This window comes from Staurois parvus, unplaced genomic scaffold (genome assembly GCF_062004578.1).
Source record: "Staurois parvus isolate SC_StPar_1 unplaced genomic scaffold, SC_StPar_1.0 ptg000298l, whole genome shotgun sequence".
In the NCBI taxonomy this organism is placed as follows: domain Eukaryota; kingdom Metazoa; phylum Chordata; class Amphibia; order Anura; family Ranidae; genus Staurois; species Staurois parvus.
In genome coordinates this window covers 8,760,267-8,773,473 of record NW_028318094.1, presented here as the reverse complement: position 1 = coordinate 8,773,473, position 13,207 = coordinate 8,760,267, and the positions used below count along the sequence as shown (strand labels likewise).

General features: G+C 41.0%; 1 non-coding gene across 1 annotated transcript; it reads left to right on the top strand.

The window, feature by feature from the left end:
• Window positions 1-2,773: 2,773 nt before the first annotated feature.
• On the top strand, window positions 2,774-2,880 carry LOC149458040 (U6 spliceosomal RNA). Its single transcript, XR_016313538.1, has one exon. It is a non-coding gene; the product is annotated as a U6 spliceosomal RNA (small nuclear RNA).
• Window positions 2,881-13,207: the final 10,327 nt, after the last annotated feature.

Below are 13,207 nucleotides of genomic sequence, written 5' to 3'. Positions count from 1 at the left end.
CTAGTCTATGGTGCCGCTCCGCAAACACCCAGCCGGCGTTTATAGTGCGGTTGGGACACGGTTGCGGGGCGTTTGCGGAGCGGTAACACCATTCAAACTTCATTATAGGCGTTTGTGGGGTGTTTTTAACACTCAGCAAACGCCTAGCAGCCACTACTAAACCGCACATGCGACGTTTGTGGAGCGCTTGCCAAGCATTAAAGAACACTCCGCAAACGCCGGACCAACGCTTGCCAAACGCTATAGGGGTGTTTGGCAAGCGTTGGTAAAACAATCAAGTGTGAACGAGCCCTAACACTCCAAAGGAGGTGGAAAATCTGTCAATATCCAAATTCACAATAGCTAAAGAGAGACTAGGGTCTGGTATGATCCCAGTTACCTCAGAAATTAGTTGAAAGACTTTACGCCAGTAGCCATCAATATTTTTACAAGACCACAAAATGTGCCGTAGATTGCCAGTATGACCACAGCCTCTCCAACACAGTGGGCTGTGTGCAGAAGAGAGCTAAGCATTGAGGGGTCAGGTACCATCCAAAAGTAGTCTTCTGCATTAATTCCCAGTGATTGGCACACCTAGTAGCTGTGAATATCAACTGGAAGGCAGGCTCTAGTCCATTTTTTTTTTTGGAGTAAATCTCATTTTAAGATCTGGCTCCTACTTCTAAATGGGCACAGATTTCGTGAACATTAACCACTTGATCTCTGGAAGGTTTTACCCCCTTCAAGACAAGGCCATTTTTTGCTATTCAGCACTATTCTACTTTAACTGTCAATTGCACGGTCATGCAACACTGTACACAAATGAAATTGATACAATTTTTTTCACACAAATAGAGCTTTCCTTTGGTGGTATTTGATCATCACTGGGTTTAAAAAAAAAAAGAAAAAAAAAACATTTTCTTCTTTCTGTTATAAAACATATCCAATAAAATCAAATGTCTTCATAAATTTAAGCCAAAATATAATCTGCTACATGTCTTTAGTTAAAAAAAAATCCCTAAATATATATATTTGAAAATTGATCACTCCTGATGTCCTGATTTCATTTTGTGAAGCTCTTAAAATGCCAGGATAGTACAAATACCCTCCCAAATCACCCCTTTTTTGGAAAGTAGACAGTCAAGGGTATTTAGTAAGAGGCATGATGAGATTTTTGAAGTTGTAATTTTTTGTTTTCTGGAAATTCAAGAAATGAAATGCATTTTTTTTTACATACAGTCAACAGTGCAGTACAGTTTCATCATATGACTGGTGATCAGGGATACTGACTGGTGACAGTATGTTAAAAATAAATAAATAAATAATAATTCTGAAAACATTTTTTTAACATTGTTTTCTTTTTGTAACAATTTTTTTTACATACTTTCATCAGAGTAGTTCAGTGTCACCATAGTGACATTGTATTATTCTGGGGGGGGGGGAGGTGCTCAGGGATTTTTTTTTTTTACACTTTAATTGCTGTTACAGTGATGATGATCACTGTAACAGCAATGTTTTAAACTGTCATGAATGGGTTATATTCATAACAGCTGTGATTATGCACAGCTAGCACATGGTACAGGGTGCTGTGATTGGCCCAGGTACCATGTGATAACTGTGGGCCAATCACAGTATCACTTTATAGGAATCACAGCTGTTATGAATGAAATTGAACAGCTTTGTTGACATTATGATCATGTGATTGCATAGCGATCATGATTCCCTGGCCACTCAATGCAGCCAGGAACCAGGAGCCGCAATCTGTTGTGTCCATTGCAGGAGAGGCGAGCTGCGCGCCTCAGGAGACGCAGTGCATGCCCTTGGCTGGATGATATACATGTATGTGATCCAGCCTGTCCGTGCCACACTGACGCAGTAAATGTACTGTGGCCAGGCAGCAACTGGTTAATTTATTCTGAAAGAAATTATAAAACAAGTTTTGGTACAGGCAAATTATAGAACTAATTTAGGGATAGCCACTACTGTAGCTGGAAGATTATTTCAAAAGTGAGTTATTTAGAGATGCTTAAACAACTCCATAGAGGAGAAACGGTAATCACAAATGAGCTCTTCATATTTTTTAAAAAAGCCCTCTTTATAAACATCTTGTATGAGACACATGTCCGCCTGGCTCCAGTTGTACATAGAAGACCTTAAGGGCTGTTAATGGAATGGGAAGGGATTGGATACTGAACAAAGATTCTTCCAAGCTGAAATAGAAGCCTGTATAGAAGGTAAATATGGTGAGTAAAAATGATCTGACTATACATACACTTTAAAGGGTCTATTTATTAAAAAAAAATAACACATGATACCCAGAATATTTGCAATAAGTGTATATTTGTTCCTTTGTTGCCTTTCACCGAGGGAATGTAACATTCACTAACATTCGAACCTAAGAGAAAAATAGCGATGAGAAAATTTGACCATGAAAATTATCATTCACCAATATAGAAAAAAGTCTATGAGCATTTGACCAGCAGCGGAACTAATATGAGCGAGACGTCAGCATTGTGTAGAGTCTAGTGAGAATCCTGTGAGAACAGCTAAACCACAACAGTAAAATCAGTCTGTATATGCAGTAAAGCATGCTTGTTATACTCACTGTGGAACCTAAGGGGTTAATCCTGTCTTCTTTGATCCTCCCCTTCTTCCAGTACCCCCCTCTTATCTTCTGATAAAATATATTGTGTGGAGTCACCCTGCACATGCTCAGTTTGGTGTGTATTGCTAGAAAGTTGTTTTTTTTCTTGGGAGAGTGCATGTGATCAACATAGGGCCAATCAGTTCAGAGGTGCTTGCTTCGGCAGCACATTTACTAAAATTGGAACAATACAGAGAAGACTACCATTGCCCCTGCACAAGGATGACATGCAAATTCGTGAAGCTTTCCATGAAAAAAAAAAAAGACCAAGTCCAGAGAGAAGTCAGGGTCCTGCATCTTCTTGGAGCAGAATGAAAACTCACGTTTATAAGTGCCTTTTTAAACAGACACTAGTGTATACAGCTATTAGGAAAGGTCCACTCCACTGCTCCTGCTGATAGAGCCAGCATGCGTTCCAAATACTAGAAGTCTGGAGCCAGATGGAAGTTCACTTAGGGACCATAAATGAGGCAACGTGCGCTTCAACACTTTTACCAAACATGGCACCTTCAGGAGGTTCAGGAAGCCGCCATGTTTGGTGAAATGCGTTGAAGTGCACGTTGCCGTAATTTCCATTTCTCAAATGACGTCCTTGCCGGGCCTAGACCTTTGGTATTTGGAACGCATGCAGGCTCTAGCGGCAGGAGCTGTAGAGTGGACCTTCACTAATAGCAGCTATATACACTGGTGGCGGTTTAAAAAGGCACTCATAAATGTGAGTAGAATGCAATTTTTTTTTATGGAATCCTTTTACTAAATACTGCACCATGATTTAATTTACTTTGGCATCTTTCTGGTTATTAGTGAATGTTCTTGGAGCAAACTAGAACCCATATAGAGAGCAGGAGAGGATACCAAGGTGCACTGATATACAGAGATATAGGAGAACAAAGCTCTATATGACCTTCCTTTAATTAGGGGTCAAATTCCTGTGGTAAGTGTGCATTTTTACAATCACGTGATGATTCATGAGGTTGCAGGATAAAAAGTACAGAACACAAATTAAGTTATACATTTGGTGTTGAGTCACGATATTTGGATTTGGAACATTATATGGAATTTTTGGACATATTATAATAATAATATTTATTGTTTGGCTTGATTTCACACCAATACTAATTGATTACATTTGTTGCACCTGCTTTGATGTATTATTATTGATATTAATAACATTGCTAAATGTGGCAGCTTCCTCCTGGTTGTTAGGGAGCTGGAACCTGCCTGTGTCCTAACAACCAGTGCCCCATCCCTGCCTGGCACATTTATACAATTTGGCATCTTCCTGGGTTTTGGTGAATGTTCTTGGAGCAAGCCAGAACCCATATAGAGAGCAGGAGAGGATACCAAGGAACCTGATATACTGAGATATGTGAGACCAAAGCGCTATATGACTCCCTTTCAGTGGTGAGTGTGAATTGTTACGATCGCGTGATGATTCATGAGGTTGCAGGATAAAAAGCAGAGAACACAATTGAAGTTATACATTTGGTGTTGGGTCACGATATTTGAATTTGGGGCATTATAATGAATTTTTGGACATTGTTATTTATAGTTTGGTTTGATTTTGCACCAATATTAATTAATTTTTGCTCCTGCTTTGATGAATTAATATTGGTAATAATACCAATACCAAGTGTGACAGCTTCCTCCTGGTTGTTAGGGAGCTGGATCCTGCTGGCATCCTAACAACCAGTGACCCATCCCTGCCTGGCACATTCAGCTGTCAGTGGATGATGCCCAACTGGCAGGTGAATGTAAACAAACAGCAGGCATAGTGTAAAGAGGGGTCCCCCCAAATTAGACATTTAAAAGTCCTATATAATGTGTGTTTTTGTTTATTTTAAACACTTTATACATTTTTATTAATCTAAAAAAAACTGTTACCCTGAAGCTAAAAATATAGATCTTTTAGCTCTTTACCCATGCTCATTTTACTGGCTATGAAGGAATTTGACCTGGCCAAGCCAACATTCCATAATCAGCAGCATATTATGGCTTTTTAAAAACAAATATTTTTATAATCTATTTTAAGCCTCCTATCTTCGAGCAGCCTGATTGCATCTCCTGGCCTTTGACATTTTCACCATGGCGTTCGGCTTAAGAAAACGTCATGCTTTGCCGTAGTATATGGGACTGTGCGCAGCTGCGCAGGAGGAATGATAATTGCCGGCTCATAATTACATATTTAATCAGTTCTAAATAGGACATTTAATGAAGACAATCTGTTCCAGAAGAACAGGGTAACTTTAACTTGAGTAATGTATTTGCTCAAAGGACTCAAAATCTCAGCATCCTCAACTACATGGTCAAATCTACACTTCCTGTGAACTTAACGTGTGAGAGTGAATGTTACATGGAGTCATTTGTCACTTAAAAGATATGTGCACATGGTTGTTAGTGCTCCCCCCCCCCCATGGGAGACATGGGAGAGTCAAGAACACTGAACTCAAATGAAACTGTGGGTGGACAAAATAGATTTAATCTTTAAAAAGCCACATTATATCTACCGTACAGAGATGGACTGAAGCAGAATTTGGTCCCAAGCAAGGTAGCAGCTTTGCTCCCCCCCTCCACTGAATCCGGTTAATTGACATTGATAAAAATTGCAATAGAGATAGAGAAGCCATCTCATTTGAATTGTGATTTAATTAAAACAAACCCATATACAGTGTCATTACACCTAAAATCAAATTAAAGTCCATTATAGTCCAAAGAAAAAAATATCTTGCAGTTGATTTCACAATCATTGATATCCCCGAATAAGATTGATGGTATACTCCAGAAAATCTTCATATACCTCAAAAACAAAAGATTCTTAACATAGTGTATTATCCAAGATATTATGATATAGTGCCACACGTGTCACATGCAGACAAAATAAAGTGCCACAGCAATGGTGAAATGTCAGCACTCCAACACCTCTATAAATAAATCCACTGCACACAATATAAGAAGTGCATAATTACGCTAGCATAAATAAAATCAGCATAGGGTCCATAATATAGATAAGAAAACTCTTCTCCACACACTTCCCATAGACCTCAATGGATAGACCAGGAGTCAGTATATATATTAAACACCAATAATTTTATTGTAGCAACTTACATTAAAATTCGATGAGAACAGCTTCCATATAATGAGGACACCATGCCATGATTCCTCAACAGTAGGAATATGGTCAAATCATACCACTCTGAAGGAGGGCCGGGTGGTAGATGGAAGTTTCCAGGATGAGAACAGCGGCGTGTCCCGAAACCCAAAAAATGGCCGCCACGATACTTCCGGAAAAACGTCATTACATCACCACGTCACGTGCCCCGGACGCGTTTCGTCACATCCGGACTTTTTCAACAGGGATCCCTGGAGTATTCTGGAGTATACCATCAATCTTATTCAGGGATATCAATGATTGTGAAATCACCTGCAAGATATTTTTTTCTTTGGACTGTAAATTGACTTTAATTTGATTTTAGGTGTAATGACACTGTATATGGGTTTGTTTTAACTAAATCACTATTTTTGTAATATTTTTTGTGTACTTCAGGGGAAGGACTGTTAAGTGATTTGTTTGGGTTGTTGGGATAGGTAGATGAGTGCTGTTCTGTTATACCATCTCATTTGAATTGTCTCTACAAGCATAATCAGCCCCTTCACATAACAACTTCCCACACGTGAATCTTATCCTGGTGAAGTGACAGCAGATAAACAATTGTCCTATCACCCTAAAGGAGCATAAATATTATAGCCGGGCACCTGGAATCTTTGCAGGCCAATGCTCCTGCCTAGGTTGACTTGTGCATGGTCTGGCTCTTGACTCTTGTACACCTGCATGTTATTTTAGCTAGGAAATGCTTTAAAAATCCTTTATTATTAAAAAAAATGCCGTTTCCAGCCCTCACCCCACAGTGCCCTGTGCTGGCAGAGCTAAGTGCCAGCTGCACCCCTGTTAACAAGCTTCCTTGTTTTGCAAGGAAATGAGGATAGTCCATCCTATCACTTACTGTATGTTACATATCTGTAAGTTGCCATAAACTTCCACATCTCTACTGGACCTTTCAACCCAGTGATCCATCTTTGTTGTTAGTTATAGGAATACTCATTATACACATTTATTTCAGGCTACTTAATTTAAGCTGTAAGGTGTATAGGGCAAATTTGTTGCCCTTCGTAGGAATACCAGGCCATATGTATCTGAGCAGGGGAGGAGCAGATTTTTTTTTCTTTTGATTAAAAGAAGAAAAATTTAATAATTTGAAAACTGACCTAACTGCATGGGATCAGCACTGGACAGCTCCTGCATGTACATGTGCATGTGTGTGTGGCGGGGGGTCCATATCTTAGAGTGTAGTTCTACTTTTTGTAGGCAAATTAGGGTAACACCTACTCTAAGTAGCGCTGCCCTCTTGAGGGCCACTAAGTTTTTGAGTCCCCTTTAAGCTCTGCACAGTCAGGCAACATGCATTTTCTTTTTCTACACTTTCATCCACAGTCAGTAAACAGTCCGTGAGCTTGTTTTTGTTGTTGTTTTTGGGTATAGGGGTATATGGGATGCTCACTGGAAATGAACAACTTGGAGGACACCTTCTAAGACAAAAATGGCAAGAAACCCCCCAAAAAATCACAAAAGAATAAATGGATCCTAGCTCTCCACTCCTTCAGGAGTGGCACTTCCCTTCTTACAAATTAGCACACAGTCTTTGCAAGAAGCACTTGGTTCCCTTTAATGAACTTCCTCAGACCCCAGATAAAAATCTCATCCACCTGGCTGTCTTGAGTATCCCAGAGCAAGGGATTCCAAGACACACAAAGAATGTAGTCCCAGGGAGAATTAGTTGGGTATTGCACCTCACCGCCCTCTCCCTTCTTTGGCCCAGGGGGTGTAGAAGTACTCACACTGTCCTGTTGCTGTATCTTTATAGGTTGAAGCTGCTTTCAGGCCTTTTGCTGGGCTGGCTCCTTCCCTGCTGATAGGCTGTCTTTCCCCAGTAGAGTGTGGGACAGAGGAGGTCCTTCTGTCCAGCTTCAGCCTGAAGGCAGACCCTCCCCCCCTCCTCCTCTGGGACCCCCTCCCAGGCTCAACACCAGCAGCACTTCCTCACTCCATCTTCCACCCGACTTCCCTGCTGACCAGGCTCTCTCATACTTATTGGCTGACCTAGCCACCTTGTTAGGCCTCCTGCCTGGGGATTGGGCAAATTCCCCTGCAGACCTTTCAGTCTTAACCTTAAGTAACTTCACTGACTCACTCCCAGGCTGACTCATAGCCAGGCTTCTAGCAAGCCTCTAACTATGCACACAAAAAAAAACTAATTTACTCATTCACCATCCTCCTTGCAATTAATGGATACTTATTCTATGTTATCCCATGCGACCACGGACTTGTTAATATGTGTTGCCTATTTTACCAATATATACAGTACCTCACTTAAGATGGCTTCCCCATGGCTTGAAAAAGGAGTGCATGTTCCACAACGCGTCGCTATTTTTGGTCATTATTTGTGGTCGTGCCACGCCGATCAGGAAGCCCTGGGAGCCTCCAGAACATCCTGTCAGCGGGCCCACAGCTTCCATCTCCTGCGATCCGGGACCGGTATTGATGACAGCCTTTAACAGTCAATATGCCTAGTCACATCTTTCCTTGTGAGTGCATTTGCTTATGACTATTAAAATGTTGATCTTAATACTACACCTAGATGGTGCTTGTTTTCCCCTTTTCTTGGTTTATTCACAGAGTCATCTCCTGCTCTACTTACAAGCTGCCTCCTTGTGGACGTATTGACCTCATTAGGTCCTTTGGACTATTAAGAGTCACTTGCTCCATCATTTTCACTCAGAGTCACTTACGCCATCATTTTTATTAAGAGTCACTTACTCCATTGTTTTTATTTAGAGTCACTTAGTCCATCTTTTTTATACAGGGTCACTTACTCCACCGTTTTTACCTAGTAGTACTCAATCTGTTTATCATCTGGATGCAACTTTCTAGAATATATTTTGGGTACTTACGCCTGTTATTGTGGGATCTACTCAAATCTGAGCACTCCAACACCACAACTTTGGGGCCCAGCATTACCAACACAATGGTCAGTGGGAGGGGTTTGGAGAGAAGGATGGACCTTTAGTTCCTAGTACCGCTCCCTAGTAAGGACCTTTCTGGTTTGTAGGGCTCATGGATAGAGACATTTGGTCCTCCAGTTATTTATGGTGTTACACTGTTTTTTACTGTTATTGCTGTTCAGTTTTTTTTGCCTGTTGGGAATATTTTCCCAAATAAATCCTCCCTATTTACTCTTGGTGAGTCAGAGAGTGTGGCATTGATCTGGAAGGTCAATGAGATCTGGAATCAGGGGACCTAAACATCAGCAACTCCTTCAGGGGTACGTGCTACACTATTTCTAGCCATTGTAAAAAAATTCAAGTGACTAGCAGCAAACTTATTTTTCACCCCACCATACACCAGGGGCCATACCCTGAGATGGAAATATTAGCCTCCCTCATTACGTAGGGGGTCAGTCTGCACCATCCCAAGAGGAGGAGTATAACAAATACACACCTTCCTTCATATTTAGGTCAATAAAGAGAGGAAAGTAATGGCAAATTAGTAGCAATAGCAGATCCTTCTCAGACAATTAAATCAGGTTAAAACAATAGTGATTAGGGCAGGTTTCTTGACACATCCAACCAAATGCATACATTTTTATGTCGCTACCATTTTCCATTGCCTTATACATTGTGTTCGCTAAGAAACACATCTAAACATTTTTTAAAATTTATCTACACCCACCACTGACACCAGTAGCTGTGGAGGGGAATTCCACATCCTTTCCACTTTAACAATAAAGAACTCCTTACACAGTTCAATGGCTAGAGTCACCATTTAATATTTTTATATCCCTATCATATCCCCTCTTAAGTGCCTCTTCTCCAGGAAGAATAATGAAACGTTACCCCCAGAGGAGCCACTGAATTGTTTTGTAATTACTGTCCACACCAGATGATGACAAACCTCGCTCACACAGCACTTACAGACATACCATGAGATATTTCAAAGAATATATTAGTCCAAGTATAACCTAAAAGAAGAGAGGATTAGCAAGTGTATTCATGCATACATTCAATAAGACAATAATGTTACTTGGTTAAACACCTGCAGTATTCTGAGTAACAGTAATTAACAGAACTGATCTGTATTTACCTAGCAATGGTATTCAAAGACAGCCCTAACTTGCTATACCAGTCCCCGTTTTGTCACACTTGCCAGTGAATATTAAGAAAAAAAAACATAGGGCAGCAAAGTTGGGGCCCTTGAAGTAAAAGTCCAGTTCAAGTCAGACAGGGATAAAATAGCTGTGATGTCTCTGTTTCAACAAACCAACGCTTGTAAATTATGCGGTCGGTACAGCCTACCTGACAGCCCCCCCCCCCCCCCCATTACAAAAATTTAAATTTTTCCAAATTTTAACAATTTGTTTTACAAAGTTAAAAATTATATTTTACAATATATTTTTTACATTCTTTAAATTATTTTAAAACAGACCCCTGACATCTCACCTTTGAGACAGAGAAAGAAATTGAGGACAGATTTTTCAGTTCCTTTAACTATGACCTTAGCTGCACTGAAGATGAAGGAACAGGAGACAGAGGCTCCAGTTTATTCATAAACTGAAGCATAGTATGCTCAGTTCTCAATGACCTCAGCCTCACTCCCATCTGCCTGTGTACCCGCAGCAGCCGGCGGGAGAGGAATGCCGCCAGCACTGTGGGGGGGGGGGGTCGTTCACATGGGGGGAATCAGATGTGGGTAGCACAGGGAGGGGATTGGTGCGGTGGGATGAGAGGACAAATACGAAACGATGCACTGTGTCTGTGTCTCTCCCTCCAGCAGTGTCCCTCCACACAGGTTTCTTTGTCTGGGCCCCCCTGTGGGCCGGGCCTCCTGCAGGAGGACCAGTGTTACCCCCCCTATCAGCGGCCTTGGTGTCACCCCCCTTGCAGGTGTCACCAGGCGGGTGCGCACCCCCTACCCACCCCCATAGTGATGCCACTGTTTTTTCCTTCCTTACAAGTGGTGGAAGTGCTTTCTCCAGTACAGTCTGATCTCACCAGACATCCAAATCACACCCTCTCAGAAAGAAGGTTCTCAGTCTCTTTATTTCTCTGAGTTCTCATTCAATTGTGGTCAGTTATGGCAGGGAATAATTCATCCAGCAGCAGCCCAGGCTCTTTTCCACATCAATCCAGCTTTAAGGCTGTTCTTTCTCCTTTCCTCTCCACAGCCTTCAGCCCTCACTGCTGCTTGCTCTGTTGCATCAGCTAATCACCGTCTTCCAGATGCAGCCAAAGTGGCTGCCCCTTGTACTGGAGGCACTCCATAGATGAGCATTCTAAAGTGGTCTCCTTAAAGATGGCTGCTGCACTTCTGCATTAATGAATATTCAGTTTAACCCTGTACGTACTGCAGAATGATAATACAGCGGCAACAAAGAAAAAAAGTTCCACAGATGCTGCTGTCAGCTACAGTCCAGATTAAAATACATTTAATGTTTGTAGTTATTCCTAAAATCTGAGACTGGGGTTCTTCAGCCCCCTTATTAGCTTTGTTGCTCTTCTCTGGACACTATCCTGTTCAAAGACATCCTTCCTGAGGATTGGCAATCAGAACTGAATGGTATACTCAGACTGGATGGCATACCTGTCCTGATGCCCACTCCACCAAATATCAATGTGATGTTGAACAGTCACAGACTAAATACTTAGAAACCAACAATACAAGAGTGTCAATCTCCTTTGTATGCAGCTACATTTAATGGTTCCTTCCACCTACCCCTACATGGCTGTGGGTTCCTGAGGAGACACAAGAGATTGGCACTCTCAAAACTGTTTCTGAGGAGACTTCAGTACGTTCAGCTATTCTTATGATCCAGGCTTCCCTGTCAGTTATCAGTGTTAGACTAAAGACATTTTTATCTACTCAGCTTGTAAGTAGTACAGCTTGGTCACCAGTCTGCCTCCAACCTGTGAATGAACAAGAGCAAGTGCATACTGATTAGGTCATACCTCTTCTCTCTGTAAGATCTGTTTTTCTTGGACAGCAATAAAAATGTGAAAGGGGTTCTAACCTTTCTGCACGCTACCCAAGACAAAGAAAACTTTTTATACTTTAAAGGGCTGTCGAGACTGCTGTTTGTTGTTTTCTTAAACCTGGTAACCAAGAAGACAGACAATCTGGTCATATTATGAGGAAGCCAAAAGGAAAGAACAGCTCTTCACAAAGATACCCAATAGTGCAGCAAATTGCTGACTTTATGAACATGCACAGTCACCTAAATCTGGTAAAGGATTGATCGGACATGGTTTTATCATGCTTACACCTTTATTTTGGCCCAAGTGGGGAAGGATTAGATCCTCTTTCAGGCATTTCTTACTGTCTGTTTTTTAGGACAAGATATAAGGAGAAATCTCTAATGCAAACACAAACAATAATCAAAAATATTTAAATCAGTGCAACTCTGTACTCATTAATACATTAAAGACATTTTCATTATTAATGTGCTGATACATTTGGGAAAGTTACCGGGTCTGCACCACTTTAGAAGCAAATAACCCTTTGGGAGTATCTTACCAAAAATTAAATTTTTGTTGCAGGGGGTGCCTAAAATATGACTTGTATCATGGTGCAGACTTCTGGGAAAATCAGCGAGCCAATCACACAAACAGGAAATTACATTTCTGGGGAAGTTCTGTACACAAACTATGCACAGAAGGCCCCCAGGTTGCTGTAGATTGAAAAAGGAAAGGTCATTTTTAATTACATTAAATACAATATGGCTTGTGCAGCTATTGTACATGCTAGATATATATTTTTATTATTTGCTAAATTTTTTCCCACAAAAGTGGAGTTACCTTTTTAAGTAAAGTGACAAAGGGTTAGAACTACTGCTGCACTTTTCGAAGTAGATAATTGTACAACATTCTGTATCATTTTGGAGGTTTGAGTTTACTTTGCATAGTTAAAAGATTACGCATTGTCTCCACGGTGTTCAGAATTCCAGTACCGTGGTTTCACCTTCATTGTCCCAGAAAAGAACCAACGTTAATACATAAATTGGCAGACATATCTAGACTGGACATCTGCCTAATTATAACCTCCACCTGTCACTGAAATGTGAGAGTCCAGCGGATTCAGTATGTTCTTGGTACAATGGAACAAGTGCTGGGAATGCAAACAGGATTTAGCAAGATGGGAAACAATCCAAGCATAGGGATGAAGCAGCTGTCAGTCAAAGTCACTCTGTGTGGGCTGAAAAAACTGTATGACATTATTGACCTGTGCACTGGATGTAGATTGTGGAAGCCCTCCTGTCAGACTGGTTAAAGTGTTCTGTACAGTATGTTTATTGGTTTAAAAGGTAACACAGCAAATGCACCAAGGCGCTAAAGAGAACAATCGGCTAAGGAAAAATTGTGCAAGGTTGGAGGATTATAAAATGCACAGCATGACCATGGTTGGTTAAATAATTTAAACAAAAAGAAATTGCAGGGTTACGCGTTTCGGGGACATGCCCCTTTGTCAAACCTGGATAA